Source organism: Petaurus breviceps, unplaced genomic scaffold (assembly GCF_028583685.1).
Source record: "Petaurus breviceps papuanus isolate PSGF00001 unplaced genomic scaffold, PetGlider_PUasm1.0 90808, whole genome shotgun sequence".
NCBI classification, from domain to species: domain Eukaryota; kingdom Metazoa; phylum Chordata; class Mammalia; order Diprotodontia; family Petauridae; genus Petaurus; species Petaurus breviceps.
Window position 1 is genome coordinate 9,842,758 of NW_027187349.1, and position 22,189 is coordinate 9,864,946.

At 37.0% G+C, this 22,189-nt stretch overlaps 1 protein-coding gene and 1 pseudogene across 1 annotated transcript in view; one reads left to right on the forward strand and one right to left on the reverse strand.

The window, feature by feature from the left end:
- The window catches only part of PDE10A (phosphodiesterase 10A), a 245,877-nt gene that overhangs the window by 191,734 nt on the left and 31,954 nt on the right, over window positions 1–22,189 (reverse strand). The gene's annotated exons all lie outside the window — the stretch shown is intronic.
- On the forward strand, window positions 17,353–21,393 carry LOC138147915 (actin-related protein 2/3 complex subunit 1A pseudogene; annotated as a pseudogene).

Sequence of the window (22,189 nt, forward strand, 5' to 3'; positions counted from 1 at the left end):
ATTAATAAAGACCAAAAAAAAATTTTAAGTATATAGGCCATTTGATAATTCTTTAGGCATAATTCCAGATTGCTCTCCAAAATGCTTAAATTGGTGTCCTAATTTTTCTATATCCCCTCCAACATTTGTCATTTTCCTCTTTAATCATTTTATCCAATCTGATAGGGGTTGAACGATATCTCAGAGTTGTTTTAATTTGCATTTCTCTAATCAATAATGATTTAGAACATTTTTTTCATATAACTAGAAACTGTTTCGATTTCTTCATCAAAAAACTTCCTATTCATATTCTTTGACCATTTACCAATTGGGGAATGACTTGTATTCTTATAGATTTGACAAAGTTCTTTACATATAAGGGATGTGACATTTATCTGAGCCTATAATTTTCCCAATTTTCTACTTCTGCTCTTGGCTACATTTGTTTTCTCTGTACAAAAACCTTTTAATTTAATCAAAATTATCCATTTTACACCTCATTCTGTTCTCTATCTCTTGTTTATTCATAAACTGTTTGCCTATCTGGATAAGTTCTATCATATGTTCTTAAATTTTCTAGTAATATTTCTCTTTATACCTAGATTATGGATACATTTTAACCTTATCTTCGTAAATATCTTTGTAAATTCATGTAAAACATTGGACATAATATACAATCTTTGTATTTTATGGTTGTAATCTTTGAAAAAGAGTTTCATTTAGTATTTCTGCAACCACATTCTTTAATGAGATTGGTCTATATTTTCTTTCACTGTTTTTACTCTTCCTGGTTTAGGTATCAGTATCATATTTGTTTCATAAAAGGAGTTTGCCAGGATCCCTTATTTGCCTAAATCATGTAAAATAATTTATTTAATATTGGAATTAGTTGATCTTTAAACCTTTGATAGACTTCACTTGTAAATCTGTCTGGTCTTGGGGCTTTATTCTTAGGAAGTTCGTCTATGGCCTGTTCAATTTCTTTTCTCTAAAACAGGTTTGTTTGGATATTCTATTTCGTCTTCTGCTAATCTAAATACTTTGTAAATATTCTTCCATTTCACTTAAATTGTTAAATTTTTTGCCATATAACTGGGCAAAATAACTTTATAATTCCTTTAATCTCATCTTAGTGGTATATTCACCCTTTTCACTTTTGATACTAGTGAGTTAGCTTTTTTCTCTCTTTTAAAAATCAAATTAACCAATATTTTGTTAGCTTTTCATAAAACCAAGTCCTGATTTTATTTATTAATTTAATAGCTGTTTTGCACTCGATTTCATTAATCTCACCTTTAATTTCTAGAATTTCTAATTTAATGCTGTAATGTAATGCCAAGGAAAGGCAACTTCCCAAGGTTCAGAATACCAGCATAGGTGCTCTCCATTTTATTCAGTAACAAACCCAGAACAGAGAAGATCAAAACATGACATCATTCCAAATACAGCATTTACTAAGTGTGATTAAATAATCTCCAAGTACTACCCCACCCCTGGATCTTCCAATCATTTAATCAATTACAAAGTCCCTGTTCTAAATACTACTCCACCCCTAGGCTATACCTTCATTTAGTTCACCACAAAGCCCCTCTTCTCAAATGGAGATTAGTTTCCAAACATAAGTAAACTACATTCATTTGTTCAACCACAGAACACAAAAAGGTCAAAAGTTCCCCACCCCTGGATCACAATTGAATCTACCCCAGAGTTACATCAAGTTTAAACACAGCACTTAATACCCAAATGGAGGTCTTTTCTTCATCTTGACACGAGGCAAGTTCTCAGCAATCTTAGTTCCTGGGGAGACAAGGCTCAGCAAGGCCATAAGATACATTGCCAGTCCCTTCATGAATTTATCCTCTGTCTGTAGAACAGTCCTAGAACCCCTGAACACATTAGCAAAGCCCTCTCCCAGGATTTCTGTAAACATACAACAAGAAAATCCTTCTTCAGGGCTTCTGAACCAACAGAAAGGCTCCCAGACCCCTGCAACAACAGCACTGTCCTTCACCAGTAGACAGTATTCACTCTGTCTGCAGGACAGTCTCCAGACCCCTGCAACAACAGCACTGTCCTTCACCAGTGGACAGTATTCATTCTGTCTGCAGGACAGTCTCCAGACCCCTGCAACAACAGCACTGTCCCTCACCAGTGGACAGTATTCACTCTCTGTCTGCAGGACAGTCTCAGGGCTTCTTAGCAAACAGCCAGGTTCCAGGACTTCTTCAACAAAAGGACTGTCTTTCACCAGTGGACAAATCTGGCAAAACAACATCAAAACAGACAAAGTACCAGCAAAACAGCCATGTCTCCTCAGTCCTTGGCAGCTCAGGGGGCAGGTCTCAAAAGTCCAGGGCAATTCAAAGCGGCCACCAGCAATTCTCTTAGTCTCTCTCTCTCCACGAGGTGCTGCTTCCAAAAAGATCTTCCGCCTCTCTCTTGTCTCTCCAAATCTATGTCACCAGCTCCTCCCAGTTCAGGACTTTCTTTTCACATCAACAAGTCCATCCCACAGGTGGGATCAACAAACTCTGGGTTTTAACACAATCAATTTGAAAACCAAGCCAATACAGGGGAATCTTTAATTGCCATTACTATCACAAATGCTTAATTGGATATTTTTAGTTTCTTTTTCTGGTTTTTTTTTTAATTGCGTAACCAATTCATTGGTCTGTTCTTTGTCTATTTTATTGATATAATCATTTAAAGATAAAAATTTTCTTCTTACCACTGTTTTTGCTGTATCCCATAGGTTTTGCTGTTGTCTCATTATTGTCATTTTCTTTAATGAAATTATTGTATCTATGACTTGTTCTTAAACCCAGTCATTTGTTGAGTTGCTTACTCACCAATTAGTTTTTAATCTGTTTCTATGGTCCCTTATTAAATAAATTTTTATTGCACTGTGATGTAAAAAGGATACTTTTAATATATCTGCTTTTCTGTTTTTAGCAATAAAATTTGAATAAAAAATCTTTGTAAAGGAACCATGAACTAATGAGAAAAAAAGTGTTTTCCATTCAATTTTCTCCAGATAGCTATCATATCTAACTTTTTAAAATTCTTTCCTGTTTCCTTGACTTCTTATTTTTTTCATTAGATTTATCTAGTTCTGAGAAGGAAAGATGAAAGTCCCCCACTATTATAGTACTACTATCTATTTCTACCAACTTTTTAAAATTTAGATGTTATAGTATTTGGTACATATAGATTTAGTATTGATATTGCTTCATTATCTGTTACCTTCATCAACATAGTTACCCTATTTATCTCTTTTAATTTAATCTATTTTAGTCAAAACTGAGATCATAATTCTACCCCTGCCTTTTTTGCATCAGCTGAAGCATAATAAATTCTACTCCAACCCTCCATTTTAACTGTATGTTCTTTCTCATTCTTAAATGTGTTTCTTGTAAACATTATTGGATTCAGATTTTTTTAATCCACTCTGCTGTTTCCATTTTACAGGTGAGTTCATCCCATACACATTCAAAATTTTAATTACGATTTGTGAATTTCCCTCCATCTTATTTTTACTCACGGTTATCCTTCTTAGCCTCTTTTAACCATATATACCTGCTCCCTTATCTTCACCCCTTTCCCTCCTCTTCCTTTTTCTAACCAACCCTCTAAGAGTCCCTCCTTTATCCCTTTTAAATCTTAATCTACACTCCTTTCTAAAAATTCCTCCTCTCCCCTGTCTCCCAGTTCTTTCACCTCTCTACAAGTGCAGAATATTTCTACACTCCTCCACATGTTCATGTTGTTTCCTCTTCAATAATTCATCTATTTAAAATCTAAATCTATAGCTGTTAATCATAGAGAGGCAGTGCAGTGAAGTAGAGCACTAAGTCTAGAGTCAAGAGGTTCAAGTCCTAGTTTTTCCCCTCACTAACTTTTTAACTTTCTGCAGATCGGTCTCTCTGAATAAGCTCTTCCAGATAACCAAAATGTAAATAGCAATACCAGTGTTATCCAGCACACAAGACAGTGGTGAGAAAAGTACAAAGGAGACTACAAAGCACCATATAAATGGAGCTATGAGCTATTATTAAACCTTTGAGATAAAAGGACAGACCTTTACAAAAAGAGACCTTCGACTTTTAGAGTGAAATGTTCAATTTAAATAATTGAAACAATTGTAGTCAAATTTAATAAATTATTACTCCTTGAATTCACTTTCTTTTATAGTGCTATTAATTTCTACCTTTTTAGACCTCCACTGTATATAGGGCTACTTGGTGAACAAAATTCAACTTAAAAAACTAAACTTTAAAAAAAAGACCTTTTCTGGTAACTTCTCTTCATTGGGGGTATAGGGTGTGGGGAGTTGCAGAATGGCCTAGTTATATCTTGGACAGCTAGGTGATAGAGTGAATGATTTGGAATCAGCAAGACCTGAGTATAAATCCTGTCTCAGATATTTAGCTGGTACATGAAACCTGGGCAGGTCATTTTACTTTTCTCATACTACACTTTTTTCCTACACTTACTTATGTATAAAATAGAGAAAAGATTAGCATCCACTTCACAGGGCTGTTAAGAAAACCAAATAATATTATGTGCAAAGTGTCTTAGGAAATCTTAAAAGTGCTATACATACATATTTCTTCTTATTAAAAACAACAGCAATATATTCTTTGGTCCATACTAAGTACTGGACTTAGGTTGTTAGGAAGGAGGTACTCATAATTTACTAGGACAATTTTATTAATGAGTGAGTGGTGACTACTTGGCTACTTGAAAAATTAAGAAGTCAGCTGACTTTCTAAAACCAAGGAGAATCCCTTCTTGTTTACTCCAGGGTTTTTCTCTTGTTCACTTCTTGAAATGATTTTTCCTCTACTTTTCTTATCCAGTTATACACACATTTCCCATTTTTTTCTGCCTAGCCCAGTAGACACACTTTTTTTCTTTCTGTTTCATTTTTCCTGCCCCCGTCTTATACATTTCTGTATATGGTACAATATATTTTTCAAACTAACAAAATTAATTGAGTCTAAGTACTCTGACATCTCTTAGGAAAGTACCCTGTAAATAACGTATTGCTGAAAAAAAGATTAAAAAGCAGAATTACACAGTGAGTTGATTTAAACACCAATATTTTAATGAAAGAGATTCTACATTATCTAGAATTGTTCAAATGATTAAAAACATATTACATTAAATATTGTTTCTGCAACAAGCCACATCCCAATTACTACTTCAAAAACAACAACAACAACAAAAAACAGGTATCTGAAAAAACACTGACTACAAATCTCTATTTGAAATAAGTAGATTTTGCTCTGGGGACAACATGTTCAGACAAACTCTGCAGAAGGACTTGCCTTAAAAATCCATATAACTTAGCCCCCAGTGTAGTTAAGGCCAGTGATACTTACTCCTAAAACTCTGCAGAGAAGTTCCATCACTAAAGGGATTTCTGCAGACGTTGAGGCCCTGCTCCTCATGGCGCCTGCGCATTGTGTGTTGCCCTGCGCAGGCTCGAGCATACTGCAGGTACTCTGGGATGGCCTCCCCGCGCTCTTCCTAGCCCGTCCCCCTCCAGCGTCCCTCCGGAGAGTACAAGGGCAACCAGTTTCCCTTCTCCACCACATGATTGGAACTATGGACAGCAAACAGTTCCCAACATTCAGGGAGAGTCTGATTCTACGCCGCAATTTAAACAGATGTTCATCCACCCCAACCCCTGACTCCTTCTGGCTGAGGTAAAAATGAAGGAGTCGACATGTCTGGGCAATTGCCCCAGAAGGGGGCCTTTTCCGGAACCTTCTGCCCTCCTCCTCATCGGACCGGCCCAGCCTGGCCTAGCCTTTCCCCGTGTGCCTGCCCAGCTGCCCAGCAGGGGTGCCCCAAAGGAAGGGGGGATGGGGAGATGGTGGGCGGGCTGCAGGTCCCAGGATGCCAGGGCAGGGGGGCTAGGCCATCCACACACCCTGTCCTGGGCGCCAGGCTCCCTCCCAATCCAAAGGCTTCCATTGACAAAAAGGAACTGCCCCGAGTGTGCCACGGGTCTGCTCGGCCAGGCCCACGACTCCTCCACGCGGGCTGTGTCTCCTGAGACTTGTGAGGCCCTGGCATTCACACGTGAGCCAGACAGTGGCAAACACGGTGACAAGTATGAATGATCCCACTGGCCCCATTATGCATGGTCCACTTCACTGGTGTCCACTTTAGTATTTGTTAATTAAAGGAATGCTTCACTGGCTCTCATCTGAGACTATCCCTTACAAGCTCACCTGCTCATCTCCTCCACAAGTACAAGCCCTGCTAACAAACATGTATTTTCCATGCCTGAAAATGCACATAGCCCACCAAATCACTAAACTCTTAAGAACCGTCTCACTCAGCCATCCTGCTGCTAAACAGACACTACAGAAAGGAAGAACCACACAGTTCTAACAGTGCTGGAAGCATTTTTTTTTTATTTTTTAAAGAATCAAATGACTAGAAACAAAGTATGTGACCCCTAGGACATTTGATATGCCCAGGGCCCCAGTGTGGCTCCTTTGTCTGCCATGCCTGGCTCTCACCTGGTCAGCCTTCCTTTTTGGTCCCCACATCTGTTCTATTCTCTACATTGGTCATATCACTTTTCAAAAGTGGGTGCTTCCACCATCCCTCCCCCCCAGCCTGCCCTCCCTTCCATCGTCTCCCCTTCTTATCCCCTTCCCCCCTACTCTCCTGGAGTGTGAGATACCCTATTTAGTGTGTGTCATTCCCTCCCTAAGCCAAATTCAATGAGAATAAGGTTGACCCATTCCCTTTTGCCTTCCTATTATTCCCCTCCATTGTAACCATTTTCCCTTGCCTCTTCTATATGAGATAGTTTACGCCATTCTGTCTCTCCCATCTCCTCTCATTATATTCCCCGCTCACCTCTCAATTTCACCTTTTAAGTATCATCCCTTCCTATTAAATTGGTCCTGTGCCGACTACGTATACCTGTACACATATACACACAAAAATACATATGTATTCGTATGCCCATATAGCCTCCAATATGGATATATGTGTGTGTATATATATATATACATATATATATACACACACACACATATATTTCTATTCCCTTCAACTATTCTCACACTGAGAAAAGTTTCATAACTTACAATTATCTTTTTTCCATGTAGGGATGTAAATAGTTCAACTTGGATTAAGTTCCTTATGATTTAATTTCCCTGTTTACCTTCTCATGCATCTCTTGCTTCTTGTATCTGAAAGTCAAATTTTCTATTCAGCTCTAATTTTTCATCAAGAATGCTTGAAAGCTCGCTATTTCATTGAATGACCATATTTCCCCTGAAACATGATACTTAGTTTTGCTGGGTAGGTGACTCTTGGTTTTAATCCCAGCTGCTTTAACCTCTGAAATATCATATTCCAAGCCCTTCAGTCCTTCAGTGTAGAAGCTGCCAGATCATATGTTAACCTGATTGTGTTTCCACAATATTCAAATTGTTTCTTCTTGGCTGCTTGTAATATTCTCTCCTTGATCTGGGAACTCCAGAACCTGGCTATAATATTCCTGGGACTTTTCTTTTTGGGATCTTTTTCAGGAGGTGATCAGTGGATTCTTTCAACCTCTATTTTGCCCTCTGGTTCTAAAACATCAGGGCAATTTTCCCTGAGAATTTCTTGAAGGATGATTAATAGGTTCTTTTTTTGATAATGGCTTTCAGGTAGTCCAATAATTTTTAAATTATCTCTCCTGGATCTATTTTCCAGGTCACTGGTTTTCCCAATGAAATATTTCACATTGCCTGCTATTTTTTTTTTCATTTTTTTGGATCTGTTTAGTAGTATCTTGATTTCTCATAAAGTCACTAGCTTCCATTTGCTCTAATATAATTCTGAAGGAATGATTCTCTACAGTGAGCTTTTGAGATTCTTTTTCCATCTGGCAAATTTGACTTGTTAAGGCATTCTTCTCCTCATTGGCTTTTTGAACCTCTTTCGCCATTTGAGTTAGTCTATTTTTTAAGGTATTATTTTCTTCAGTCAAGTTGTTGACTCTCATTTTATAATTTTCTTACATCCTCATTTCTCTTCCCAATTTTTCCTCCACTTCTCTTATTTGGTTTTCAAAATCCTTTTTATGCTCCTCTATGGCCTATAAGCAGCTTATTCTTTTCTTGGAAGCTTCTGGTGCAGGAGTTTCAAATTTGCTGTCTTCAATGCCCCATCTTTTCTGTCCCCAAAAAAGGAATCCAAAGTTGGACTGCTGTGTTTGCCTTGCTTCCCTTGCTTGCTCATGGTGCTACTCAATTACTTGACTTCTGAGCTTTTTTGCCACAGTAGAACTGTGCTACCAGAGCGGGGAGCTTTGTCCCAATCTCTGGGGTTTTCTCAGCTGCTGCAGCTGTTAGTTGGCTGCCCTCTCAGAAGCCTCCACACGCTCTGACACACTAGTAATGCACCGCAGGACCTCCACCCCAGACAGTGATCCAGATCCAAGCAGGTTAAAGCAAGGGCAATTACTCCTCAGACTGATTGCTTTGTTCCCTTACAATCTGCAGGCCAGAAGCTCTGAAGCAGCCATGTGGCAGTGGCTGCACATCCGCCAGGGCTCAGCCACTTCTCGCCCTGGGGGCCAAAGCATTAGACCACCCTCCTGAACTCCCATTTCCCAAAGTCTGCACTGAACTGACCTCTCACTTTGTCCTTAGGATCTACAGGTTGATAGTTCTGGAAACTGCCACAGTTACTGGTGATCTGAAGTCCCTCCAGCTGGCAACTGGTCAGGCCGCCCTGAGGCTAAAACCTCATGTGGGGCTGGGCTCCCAACAGGCTGAACTGGCCACTTCCTGCTGGCCTACCGGGCTGTCTTCAGTAGGAGGTTAGCTTCTCTATGTCATTTTGTGGGTTCTGTAGCTCCAAAGTTTGTTTAGAGTCATTTTTTACATGAATTGGAGGAGGTGGGAGCAGGAGCCCGGAGGAAGTCCTGTTTCTATTCTGCTATCTTGACTCTGCCCCTAGGTCAAACTTTTTAAAGAGATTATAACACCTAGCATTTATATACCCCTTAAGGTTTTCATCTGAACATCACAACAACACAGTGAGTTCAGTGCTACTATTACATATATTTTGGAATTTGGACACTGAGGCTAAGGGAGGTTAAGTGACTTGATTAGCATCACAGTGGTAGTAAATATACAATGCACAATTTGAACCCAAGATTTTTCTGACTCCCAAGTCCAGCATTCATTCAGTCTACTGTAACACCTACCAGCCTCATGATAATTTGTAAAATGAGATTATAAATCTCATTTGCTTTGGGAGCCTCTGGCCAACTTGACAGGCTCTTTTAAAAAATAATTGGTATTATTTCATCTTACAGTTCCTCAAATGTCTACAATTCCTCCTGTATTCCTCCTACACCCAATGGAAGAAAATTGGACTTTCAGGAGAGGTGAAGGCTCAGGTAAGGCTGAGAAGGGTGTTTTGGGGTCCACAATTCCTAGTTGCCTCTTTCTACCTTTTGTTTCCTTTTCTGACATTGTAGAATTTGGGTTTTTTGTTTGTTTGTTTTTTTACAAATTGAAGTTCTGTGACAAGTAAATCTATCTGGGCCATTTTTCCAACAGCATGTGCTCACTTCATGTATAAGAACAAATTGAATAAATGTGTGCATTCTGACTGCTCCACCTGAGCAGCTCTTCCCTGGTGTCTCTCTCTCTCTCTCTCTCTCTCTCTCTCTCTCTCTCTCTCTCTCTGCGCCTCCCTTTAGTCTGAGACAGAACAATATTAATATTATGGCACTTAATAACCCTACATTGGCCTCTAAATGCTCAAGTGAAAGGTAGAATCAATCAAAGTGGCAAACTTCATTTTAACTGTCCCATAAACTTCATTTAACTGTCCTATTTTAAGAAATTGACTCAGACACACCAATCTTAAGCAAACACCACCCTGGATCCCTCAGCAGTCATCAACATCGGAACAAAATTCTCTACCAACACTCAGATGAGGGTTAGTATTTTTTAACAATAAAGTATTTTTAATTAATGTGTGTACATTGGTTTTTTTAGACATAACACTATTACAAACTTAAGAGACTACAGCAAAAAAAATAAAATAAAATAAAACTATACTTACTGGGAAAGCAAAAAAATTGTGACTCGTTTTATTGCAATATTTATTTTGTTGTGGTAGTCTAGAACTGAACCCACAGTATCTCTGAAATATTCTTGTATACCTCTATGGGAAGTATCTTTAGATGACTGCTAAGAGGTCCACACCCTATAATCTGATCAAGTTTTTGTGGGAAATTCATCTGACTCTTAATGACCCCATTTAGAGTTTTCTTGGCAAAGATAATGGAGCAGTTTACCATTTCCTTCTCTGGCTCATTTTACAGATGAGGAAATTGAGGCACACAGGGTTAAGTGACTCTTGCCCAGAGTCACACAGCTAGTAAGTGTGTGAGGCTAGATTTAAATTCTCAAATATGAGTATTCCTCTCTTCAGGTCCATCACTCTATCCATTGTGCCACCTAGCTAGCCCTAGTCCTTAACCTGGTGCCCATGAACTTTTAAATATACATGTGTATGTGTGTGTGTTTACATGAATATGTGTGGATATTGATAACTATTTCAATAGAATTTTTTCCTTTGTGAGCTTATTTAAAAATTTATTTTAAGCAAAAGTCAAGAGGCTTCACCAGACTACCAAAGCAGTCCATTACAAAGAAAAAAGTTAAGATACCTTGCATTAAAAGATTCTGCGATGTCCTAAGCTGTATGAAATCAGTATAACAGCACCACAGATATTTTAAATTGTTCAATCACAATCTCTGATCATGCCTTTCATTTTTAATGTATAATAAGTTACAAATTAGCTGTGATATTTGGGTGTGTTAACAACTTTCAACTTGAATTTTAAAAATCCGATATTTTTAAACAAGCAAGAATTTAGCTCTATTTCTCATTTCAGCTAGTTAAAATACCCACATTCAATCATTATGTCAGCTCTCATCTCAATCACATTAATTATTCTGTAAGCCTTTAGCTCCTTTCATTCCTTAATCCTGAATCATATTTGTCATAGACAGAGGAAATAGATGAGAATTTCAGGAAATTGATGATAAGACTAGCACTTGGTTGCCAAAAAGAAAACAGCTTTAAAAACTTTTTGAATTGCCTGAATATTTTCATCCTTCAAAATGTGGAGGAACCAATGAGGGAAAATCCAGTCTGATTGTCACTGACTGACTATAGGACAGAAATGACTGGACATCCCCGTCTCCCCACACCCCGAAAGGGACCACTCCCTCCTTTCTTTTTCTTAAAGGAGGAAAAAATATGAACATAGATTTTATGTAAACACTAGACTTTGAGAGAATAGATTTTAAAGAATTCAGAGGAAAGCAAAGAATGAGCTCATGGACCCAAAATCTATAGGGCAGATGAGTACAATAGTACTGAAAACCTCTTAAAAATAAAGTACTGAATGCATAAAGAACAAGTCTGATGATAAGAAAAAAACAGGAGTTGCCTGATGATATATCACTGTGGCTGCACAGAGACTTCACCTTAGTCACTTTGTTTTTTTTAAGATATGTATAGAACATGGAAGCAAAGGGAAGCAAGAGAGGATGAATATAAGAACAGGGCACAGTTCTGTTTTGTTGTTTTTTTTTAATGTAAAAAAATGCCACTGCTCAGAATGAGGCAAGGCTGGCAAAGAAAGCCAAGAACAACAGAGACAGGTGTGTCTTTGTTTTATTTTGGTTCGGTTTTTGCAATATTAGAATTAGGAAGTTCTTGAAACAGGAGATAGGTTCACTGTTTGGAGTAGGTAGGAAAATGAGGATGACTACAGAGTGATGATGGCAGGGCTGTCCAGGGCTAATTTTGCTTACATTCTCAGACCTGCAGAATGACCTCTATACTGAAAATGATAAAAGCATCTCAGAGAACTGCAGTATCAAGTACTGAAGCAACTGGCAGATAGGATTGCTGCTTCACTGCTAGGGATTTATCCATGATCTCAGATGTTGGGAGGCACTTTGGACTGAAAAAGGGCTAATGTCCTCAATGTCAAAAAAGGAAAGAAAATAAAGTCTATAAACTATTGGGCAGTGAACTTCAATTTAATTACAGTGAACTATCTAGAAGAGATAATAAAAGAAGTGATTTGCCAAAAATCTAAAATGTCTAAAAGTAGGAATTAGAACAAGCCACTGTGTTTTCAGCAAAACATATGTCATATGATATTAACCCTTCTTCTGTTTTTGATAACTGGGCAACTAAATTAGTGTCATGGAAATGCCACACAGATATAGTTTACTTAGGATTTAGCAAACCATTGGATAATATATATTATGTCATTCTTGTGAGAAAGTAAAAAAAGAATGTAGACCAGATTTTAGATAATACTAATATTATGATATATTAATAATTAATCTATAAAATATTAATAATAAATATTAGTATAAAATTAATATATTAATAATAAAATGGATTTGGAAGTAGTGGAGTAGCCACACGCAAGGAGTAGTAATTAATGGCGCAAAGACAACTTGGAGAAGGTCTCCCGGTAATGGCCCTAGAACCCTATGTTGAAAAACCTAGAAAACTCTGTTTAACATTTTATCAATGACTTGAATAAAGGCATAAATAGCATGTCGTTATCCCTTCCCCTATTCTAAATTTGAAGGCTACACAAGGCTGTTAGGATCCAAAAAAATACTGCATTCTGATGAATACAATATGGTAAAATTTATTGACCTTAACGTAAAGCCTTATAATTGGGTTCGAAGATTGAAACATGGCTAGAGAGCATTGTTGTTTTTGTTTTGTTTGTTTGTGGTATTTGTTTTTCAAGATCTGATACTTTTACACTCAGAACAAGCTTAATAGGAGTCAGTAGCATGAGCTGACAGACAAAAGAGGTAGTTGTGGCTTGCACAGATAAAGTCCTAGTTTCCAGGAATAAAGAAGTCCCTCTATACTCCGCCCTTATAAGATGACATCTGTTCACAGTTCTGGCTCCTCAACTTAGGAAGGGCATTGATAGCCTAGAGTATCAATAGGAGGATAACCAAATCGGTAAAGGGACTGAAATACATGCACTTGAAAGAATTAGGTGTGCTTAACCTGGAAAAGAAAAGGTAGAAGCTGTGAGAGCTATCCTCATGTACCTACCTGAAAGGGATGACATGCAAAAGAGGTTTGTACTTGCTCTTTTGGGGTCCAGAGGACAGAAGCATGAGTAAAGTGTAGAAGCTACAAAGGGACAAATTCAGGCATGATGCAGAACACATTTCCCGAGTAGTGCATTCTCTCTCACTGGAGGCCTTCATGGAGACCTGGAGAGCCTGGATGATCAGGTATACTATAACAGGGCTTTCTTTTGGGGGTATGGTTTGGACAAGAAGGCTGTAATGGTCCTTCCAATGACAGAACTCAGTCGTTTGTATTTTTCTTATTCCCTCGAGTTGCCAAGTCTTCTGACCTTAACTAGACTGCATCATGGACAGTAGAAATTACCTCTCCTGCCCTTCCACAGCTTGGGCCCTGCTGGCATACTGTTAAGGACCCATAGTTATATATATGCTGTGATATAGTATCAGAGTAAGATTGTTTTCTGCTTTGTTCCTGATGTTCTAAATATGCCCACAATTTTCTTTGATCTTTATAACCACAAAGCATACCAGGCTAGTGTTTTCAAGAACCAGATGACAATGACTCAAAGAATTCCTTTCCCAAACAGTGATTGAGAGATCAAGGCATACTATTCTATAAATATAATCTAGTTTACACCCCCTATTTACAAATGGGTTGTATCCAAAAAGTTGCTTTTGTTAGTTCTTTGTTTCTCAGGGAAAATATATTGAGTTCCAATGTAATAAATGGTGGTTATGCTCAGAAAGGAACTGACAAAAAATTCTCCATAATCCATAATTTACTACTACTAGAGTTGAATTAACACTATAGGTTACAAAGATTTCTGTGAGCTAGCTTGGGAACCTAATTACAATTTATATCACTATTTCTAGGAGAAAATGCATACAGTAGGGCTTAATTAGTGACAAGGAGCACATTTTCCACCACCACCACCTGGACTTTTCCTCCTTACTCTGTACCTCTCCAGTTCAACTCAACCACAGACTCAAAGACTCTGTAAACATTTCTCATGCTCCAAAGTTCAAGCAGAAGCTCACCCCTTGCACTGGCACAAGTGCTAGACATTTGTTTCAAGGTAGAAGATAGAATTTGACTATTTAGATGAATTATGTTAAACGTCCATATTTAAGAACATTTGGTACTTTCCTGACCAAATACGCAACTTTATAAAATCATAAAATCTATCAGATTATCTCCTTCAGTCTGGCAACTCACTATAAATTGGGAAATTTAACTGCACATTCCCTTTCTCAAACCACACTAAAAAATCATGTCAGGTCCTCATCCTTTACAGACATAACTGTTAACAATTCTATCTCTGTCACAGTGTCTTTAGGAGCTCTACCATGATCATGAATTCAGGACTTAGAAATGCAAAGGACATTCAAAATCTTGTCAAATCCTTTTATTTTACCAGAAATAGAGAATTTGCCCAAAGGAAGTAAAAAAGCTGGACCAGGATTTAAACCTAGGTCTTCTATTTCCAAATCCAGGTCAAAAAACTATTTTCTCCCCACCCCCCAAAAAATATCATTCAGCTAGTAACGAATGTGGTAAGAAAGCTTTGCCCAAAGATCTGGTTTTAAGTTCTAGATCATTTGCTAGCTTTTTATCCTTCCCTGAACAAGTTACTTTATATCTCTAGGCCCCAGGTACCTCACACTGAAAATTAGGAAAATTGGAATTGTCATCTAATTGTATGAACTTACCAGCTCATTTTGAATTTTTTTTTAGTATTTCTTACAATAAATAGACTGCTTCTACCCATTTACCCCTTTGTCTTTCTCAACCTCCAATTTCCAAAGCATTTAAGAATAACTGGACATGGGCAGCTGGTGGCACAGAGAATAGAACAAATCTATCAGTTTAACAAATCTTAGAAAAAAAGGATTTTAAGTTCAGTGGTTCTTCATGAACACTGCTTCCTTTTTCTATGTGCTTTCAAACTATCCCTTTAACCTGAGACTCCTAATGTTGTCTAGATTCAATGGAAAGTTTACTCAGCCTGGCACTATGTAACTGATGGCAGAAGAGCTGAGTTCAAATACTGCTACTTACAACCTGTGTGACCTATGAGGTTCCTTCCATCTCCAAAACTATGCTCCAATTGTCCTTACAGTTTATAACATCTACATTTCTTCTCATGAAAATCAAGGCTATGTATACGCTCTTCTGGCATCAATCTCATGCTTCACAACTCCTCAAAGATTATTTAGAGTAGTTCCTTTAGTATTCTGGGATAGAATCCATTTGGACCTGGAGACTTAAATTTATTTTAAATAGCTATGCCCTCTTTTCTCTATGACTTCAATTCTCTCAAGTACATTTTAGTTCCCTTTTGAATCGCAGACTTTCAGGGGGAATCCAGAAGTCATCAATTCTAATTATCTCATTTTACACAAATGGAAGCTGACATCAAAAGTTAAGTAATTTTCCTGAAAGGACATAGCTTACTGGCATTGCCAAGACTAGAAACCAGTTTTCTTGGTCCATTTTTCCATCCATTGTAATAAAAAGAAGCCACATCTGTGGCAAACTTTACACACACACACACACACACACACACACACACACACACATATACAGATATGTTATCTTTATTAAGGGTATTTATTTTTATTATTAATTGGGAGAAGTTGGCAACTGTTCGACATAGCACAGCCAGTATTGCTAAAGCCAGGCCTCCTGGACTCTAAGGTTGGCTCTTTTTCTACTATATCTTATTTACTTATATTCCTTTTTTTTCTACAATATTCTACTATATCTTATATTTACTTATATACTTACTTACCTCTTGGTCTTTTAATTATTTATAGGGTCATCAACATGCATTTGTTAACTGTCTGCTAACTAAGCACTGTGCTAAATACCAAGGGTACAAAGAAAGGAAACAATAGTCCCTGCCCTCAAAGAGTTCCCAGTCTAATGGGAGAAACAAAATGCAAACAATCATATACAAACAAGTTACATACAGAATAGATAAGGATTATTCTTAGAAGGAAGAGACTAGCATCAAAAGGGGCAGAGAAAAACTTCTTATAAAAAATAGAACTCTAAGCCTTGAAGAAATCCAGAAAAGTCAGAAGACTTGATGAGGGAGAGAACTCCAAGCAATTAAAATAAAGGCCTAGAATAAAGAAAATATTTAGTTGAGCCCTTAATTTAAAAAAATTCTCCTGAGAAGGCATGGTGCCTTGATGCCACAAGCATCACCATGAGAACCAAATGAGTTAATATACATGAAAACTTTGAGAACAGGAAAAGTGCTTTTGTAAAAATGTAACAATACTGTTGGCCCTTATCACAGTGCTTTTCACATAAGTACTTGATACACATTTCTTGAAATGCTGAATTAACAAGGAAATAGCAGCTGCCATGGTATTTGGAGGCACTCAGTCTCCTTAGACTTTTCTCAGTGTATAGCAGAAAACAGCGAGCTTCTCAGAGTTCCCTGATCATATTCTCAGCATCTAGAGCCAGAAGGGACTTTTACAAGTTATATGAGGCAACTCATTCATTCTATAAATGAAGACACAAAAGTTACAGTTAAGTGACTTGCTCAAAGCAAAGGTATTATTAAAAAAGAAAAGCCAGGATCTCCAACCTCCAAAGACAGTGAGTGAACTTTCCTTTGTAGCAACCTATCCACTTCTCACCAGTGGCAAATCCTTGTCCTCATCTGACCAGACACAGGTCTTTTATATGGAATTCCAGTTGTTAGGTGCCTGTCTGTTTAGCTATTTAATAACATTTTTAAAAAGTGAAATTACAAAGAAAAGAGAGGACATATGTAGGCTCAACTATAATGGGAACATTATGTCCCAGGAAAAGGTGGGCCCCAAAGATTCAAGTGACTGGATAAGGAAGGTGGCTTTCTGGGGTAAACAGAGTTGTAACTCTTAAGCAACAAATGGATTTTTCCCTTATAGATGGGGCAACCTCTTCTATCCTCAGTGACATTTGTGAAGATCTGGCATAGAAATTGGGATACGGAGTCAGTGATAGTAATAACTAAGGGGAGATCTTATTTGCTCAAAGATAAAAAGGAACAGAATATAGACTCTCCAACAAGAAGGATAATTACACAGCAACAGATCAGGCTTAAAGATGCAAAAGTCTGCAGAGAACCTAAGGTGCTTTCCTATTTTTAATTTTTTATTTGCTTTGAACTTAAATATTAAAAAAAAGGACATTTCCATATACACAGCACAACATAAAGAAAGAATTCAATATAAAACCATGAATTCCCATTTCAGACTATTTACTTTTTTTTTTTTTTTTTGGCCTTTTGGAGGGCAGTTGGGGTTAAGTAACTTGCCCAAGGTTACACAGCTAGTTTTTTTGTGTGGGTATTAAGTGTTTGAGGTGGAACCAAACTCAGGTCCTTCTGACTCCAGGACCTGCCCTTTACTCGCTGTGCCACCTAGCCACCCTTATTTACTTTTTCTGTGTAATAAATACTACACATTGTGTTTAAAGCTACCTTGCGATTCCTTCTAAGTTTCTTTTGTTCTCTGATCTGCACTTTCTATTTTTTCTCACTCCCTTCCTCCCCATCATAGAGGGCTACAATTAAATACAAATCTATGTGTACATGTGTGTACACACATATGCACGTGCATACACACCCATATATGTGCATATACACCCATGTATGTGTGTGTAAAACAATACTATGCATACTTTTAATCGGTTTCTTCTCTAGTGACCTTGCACAGCCCTCCCTCACTCAAATCAAAGTCAACTGCAAGGCATGTCATCATCTCCCTAATATCATGGTCCTCTTTGAGAATGATGGACAAACACAACAATAACCACTACCTTCTTTTCTGGAGGTGGCTAGCATGTTCCTTCCTAAGTCTTTTGTAGTTGTTTTGAGTATTTATGATATTCAAGATGAATTAGTCCACTAAGAATAATGTCCTTACATCAATTTTTACTGGAGCCAATCACTTGCCATGCTTGGAACAGAGACTGTACTCAGATTGCCCTTAGCCCTAATAATCATGAAGTCCACATTTAAAAGAAAGATGGGAACCAGTGGGTGAAAGCCCATGAACTGAAGGAACACAATAAACATATCACAGGTGTTGACTGGGCTCCCAAGAGCTATCGAATTGTAACTTGTGCTGCAGACCATAATGCCTATGTCTGGAGTCAGAAAGATGGCATCTAGAAACCAACCCTGGTGATCCTGAGGATTAACGGTGCAGCCACCTTTGTGAAATGGTCTCCCTTGGAGAATAAATTTGCTGTAGGTAGTGGAGCTCAACTGATTTCTGTGTGCTACTTTGAGTCTAAAAATGACTGGTGGGTGAGCAAACACATAAAAAAGCCAATTCATTCTACTGTCCTGAGTTTGGACTGGCACCCCAACAATGTTTTGCTGGCTGCTGGATCTTGTGATTTCAAATGCAGAGTTTTTTCTGCCTACAATAAAAAAGTTGATGAAAAGCCAGACAGTACTCCATGGGATACCAAGATGCCTTTTGGTCAACTGATGTCAGAGTTTGGTGGTACCGGAAGTGGTGGTTGGGTACATGGAGTTAGTTTCTCCGCCAGTGGAAACTGCCTTGCTTGGGTCAGCCATAATAATACTGTATCAGTTGCCAATGCCTCCAAAAACATGATGGTTTCACAGCTGAAAACTGAGTGTGTCACACTCCTGGGTGTATCTTTTGTTTCTGAGAATAGCATGGTGGCTGCTGGCCATGACTGCTGCCCAATGCTGTTCAATTATGATGATCGTGGCTCCTTGACTTTCGTCTCCAAATTAGACATTTCAAAACAGAGCATCCAGCGCAACATTTCTGCCATGGAACGCTTCCGCAACATGGACAAGAGAGCCACGACTGAGGATCGCCAACACTGCTCTAGACACACTACACCAAAACAGAATCACCCAAGTGTCTATTTTGAAGTGAACAAAAAAGACTGCTGCAAATTTTGTACCACTGGCATTGATGGAGCAATGACAATTTGTGATTTCAAGACTTTAGAGTCTTCAATCCAGGGCCTACAAATCATGTGAAGCTGTATTTCCTTTCTCTAACAGACACTTGACAGAATGCAGCTTCAGCATTTGCATGAACACAGGAAAGACCCTACCACAAGTCAAAACTGAGAAAATATCCCTTGCAGATGTTTTGTTTTTGTTTTTTTGAACATAATTGGTGAATGTATTGGTTTAAAAAAATCAGTAGTGATGTCTTTTTGATTGGCTATTTCATTCCATTCTTGACCAAAGCTGCTCTTTAAGTAGTTTATTGTGGGAAGCTGTCACACTAAATTAAAGGGGGATTTTGTGTAAATTGTCTGCCAGAAAAATTTAAAAAAATACAGGAAAAAAAGATGAATTAGTTATTCAAAGTTGTTCTTAGGACAATATGTTCTGTTACTATGTACACCATTCTCTTAGTACTGCTCACTTTTCATCATTTTATGCAAGTCTTTCTATTGTTTTTATAAAATCAACCAGCATATCATTTCTTACAGCACACTAGTATTCTATCACCATAGCATACAATATGTATATTATATGACCCAGTTAAAGGGCATTTATCATTTAAAACTTATCATTTTAACCCAATTTAGCAAGATGACATCTCAAAGTTGTTTTAATCTGTATTTCTTTAATCAATAATGATTTAGAGCATTTTTTTAATATGATTACATTTAGCTTTGATTTCTTCATCAAAAAACTGCCTATTCGTATCCTTTGACCATTTATCAATTGGGGAATGATTTGTATTCTTATAAATTTGGCAGTTCTTTATATGTTTGAGAAATGGGACCTTTATTTGAGAGACTATGTATAAATTTTTTTTCCTGATTTTTACTTTTCTTCTAATTTTGGCTACACTGGTTTTATTAGGATCAAAATTTTAAATTTAATGTAATCAAAATTACCTATTTTATACTTTACATTGCTCTCTATCTCTTATTAAGAAACGGTTCTATCCTTAAGTCTGATAATATGCTCCATGTTCTTTTAATTTCTTGTGATATCTCCCTTTATATCTAGGTTGTATCCATTTTTACCTTGTCTTGGCAAATGGTTTACGATATCAATCTATACCCAATTTCTGCCAGACTGTTTTCCAGCTTTCCCAACAATTTTTACCAAATACTGAATTCTTATTCTACAACTTAAATCTTTACATTTATCAAATACTAGGCTACTCTAATAATTTACTATTGTGTACTGTATCTCTACTCTGTTCTCTTGATCTACCTTTCTATTTCTTAACCTGTACCAGACAATTTTGATAATTACTGCCTTATAGTTTAAGATCTGGTACTGTTAAACCTCCTTCCTTTACATTTTTTTTCATTTTTTCATTGATTTCTTTAAAACTCTCGACCTTTTGTTCTTCCAGATTAATTTTGTTATTTTTTCTAACAGTAAAAAAAATGTTTGAGTAAATTGTCATGTTTATTATATTAATATTGCCTTTGCATGAACAATTAATATTTCTTGAATTATTTAAATCTGACTTTATTTGTATAAAGAATGTTTTATGACCATGTTCACGTAATTCCTGGGTTTCTTTTGGCAGGCATACTCCTAAGATATTTTATGCTGTCTAGAGTTATTTTAAATGGATAATCTCTTACTATCTGTGCTTACAGGGCTTTGTTGTTGATATATAAAATATATGAAAATGCTGATGATTTATGTGGGTTTTTTTTATATCCCATTACTTTCCTAAAATTATTGCTTCAACTAACTTGTTAGTTGAATCTTTAAGATTCCCTAAATGTATCATAATGGTAGCTGCAAAAAAAAGATAGTTTGTTACCTCATTTTCCATTATGATTCCTTTGATCTCTTTCTCTTCTCTTACTACTATTGCTAGTATTTCTAAACACTTACTAAATAATATTGCTGACAGTGTGGTTTCTGTTTATCTCTTTTAATTAAATCTATTTTAGCTTTAACTTTGTCTAAGATCATTGTTACCCCAGCTTGTTTTTTATCAGCTAAAGCATCATAAATTCCATTCTAGCCCTTTATTTTAACTTTATGTATCGCTTATTCTGATTTTTAATCCATTCTGCTATCCATTTCTGTTTTATCAGTGAGTTCATTGTATCAAAATTCAGTTATAATTACTAATTGCATATTTCCCTCCATCCTATTTCTTCTCACTATCCTTCTCCCCTTATTTACCCTATCCCACCCACATTACTTCTAACCACTACCTAGCCCTCCTAAACTACTCACCTTTCTAAGAATCCTTCCCTTATCCTCTCCCCCCACCCTCCTATTTCTTGATCTCCACACCCTTCTAAAAGTCTCTCCCTCATCCTATTGACTTGCCTCATTTCTATAAATTTAGAAGATTTTTATACCTTTCTGGATGTGTTATTCCCTCTTTAACCCAGTTTTAAAGTAAGATTCCAGCACTACCAGCCCTCTATCCCCACCTGCTCTCACTGTAATAGTACTTTCATTTATGCCTCATCTGCATAATTATTCTTCTTACCCAATTTTGTTTTTTAGAATCATCCCATCAAGCCTAAGTTTTTATGTATGATTTTTCAAACTACCCAAGTAATGATAACAATCTTAAGAGTACAGATAACATTTTCTCATATAAGAAACAAACAATTACACCTATTGAGTCCCTAATAATTTGTCTTTGATGTTTATTTTGTTTCTCCTTGATCTTATATGTCAAATTTTCCACTCAATTGTTTTTTTTTGTCATGAACACCTGAAAAATCTTTCAATTCACTAAATATAATTTTTTTTTCCATTCAAGATTATACTCCGTTTTGCTGGGTAAGTTATTCTTGGTTACAAGCCCAGCTTCTTTGCTCTTTGAAATAGATAATGTTCCAAGACCTTTGGTCTTTTAATGTAGAAGCTATTAGAGCTTATGTTATCCTGACTGTAGCTCCACAGTAATTGCTTAATTGTTGCTTATAGTATTTTCTCCTTAACCTGGGAGCTTCAAAATTTGGCTGTAAGTAATGAGTTTTCATCTTAGGATCTCTTTCAGGTGGTGAATGCTAGATTTTAAAAAATATTTTTATCCCCTCTTACTCCCCCCCCCCATTCTAATATTTC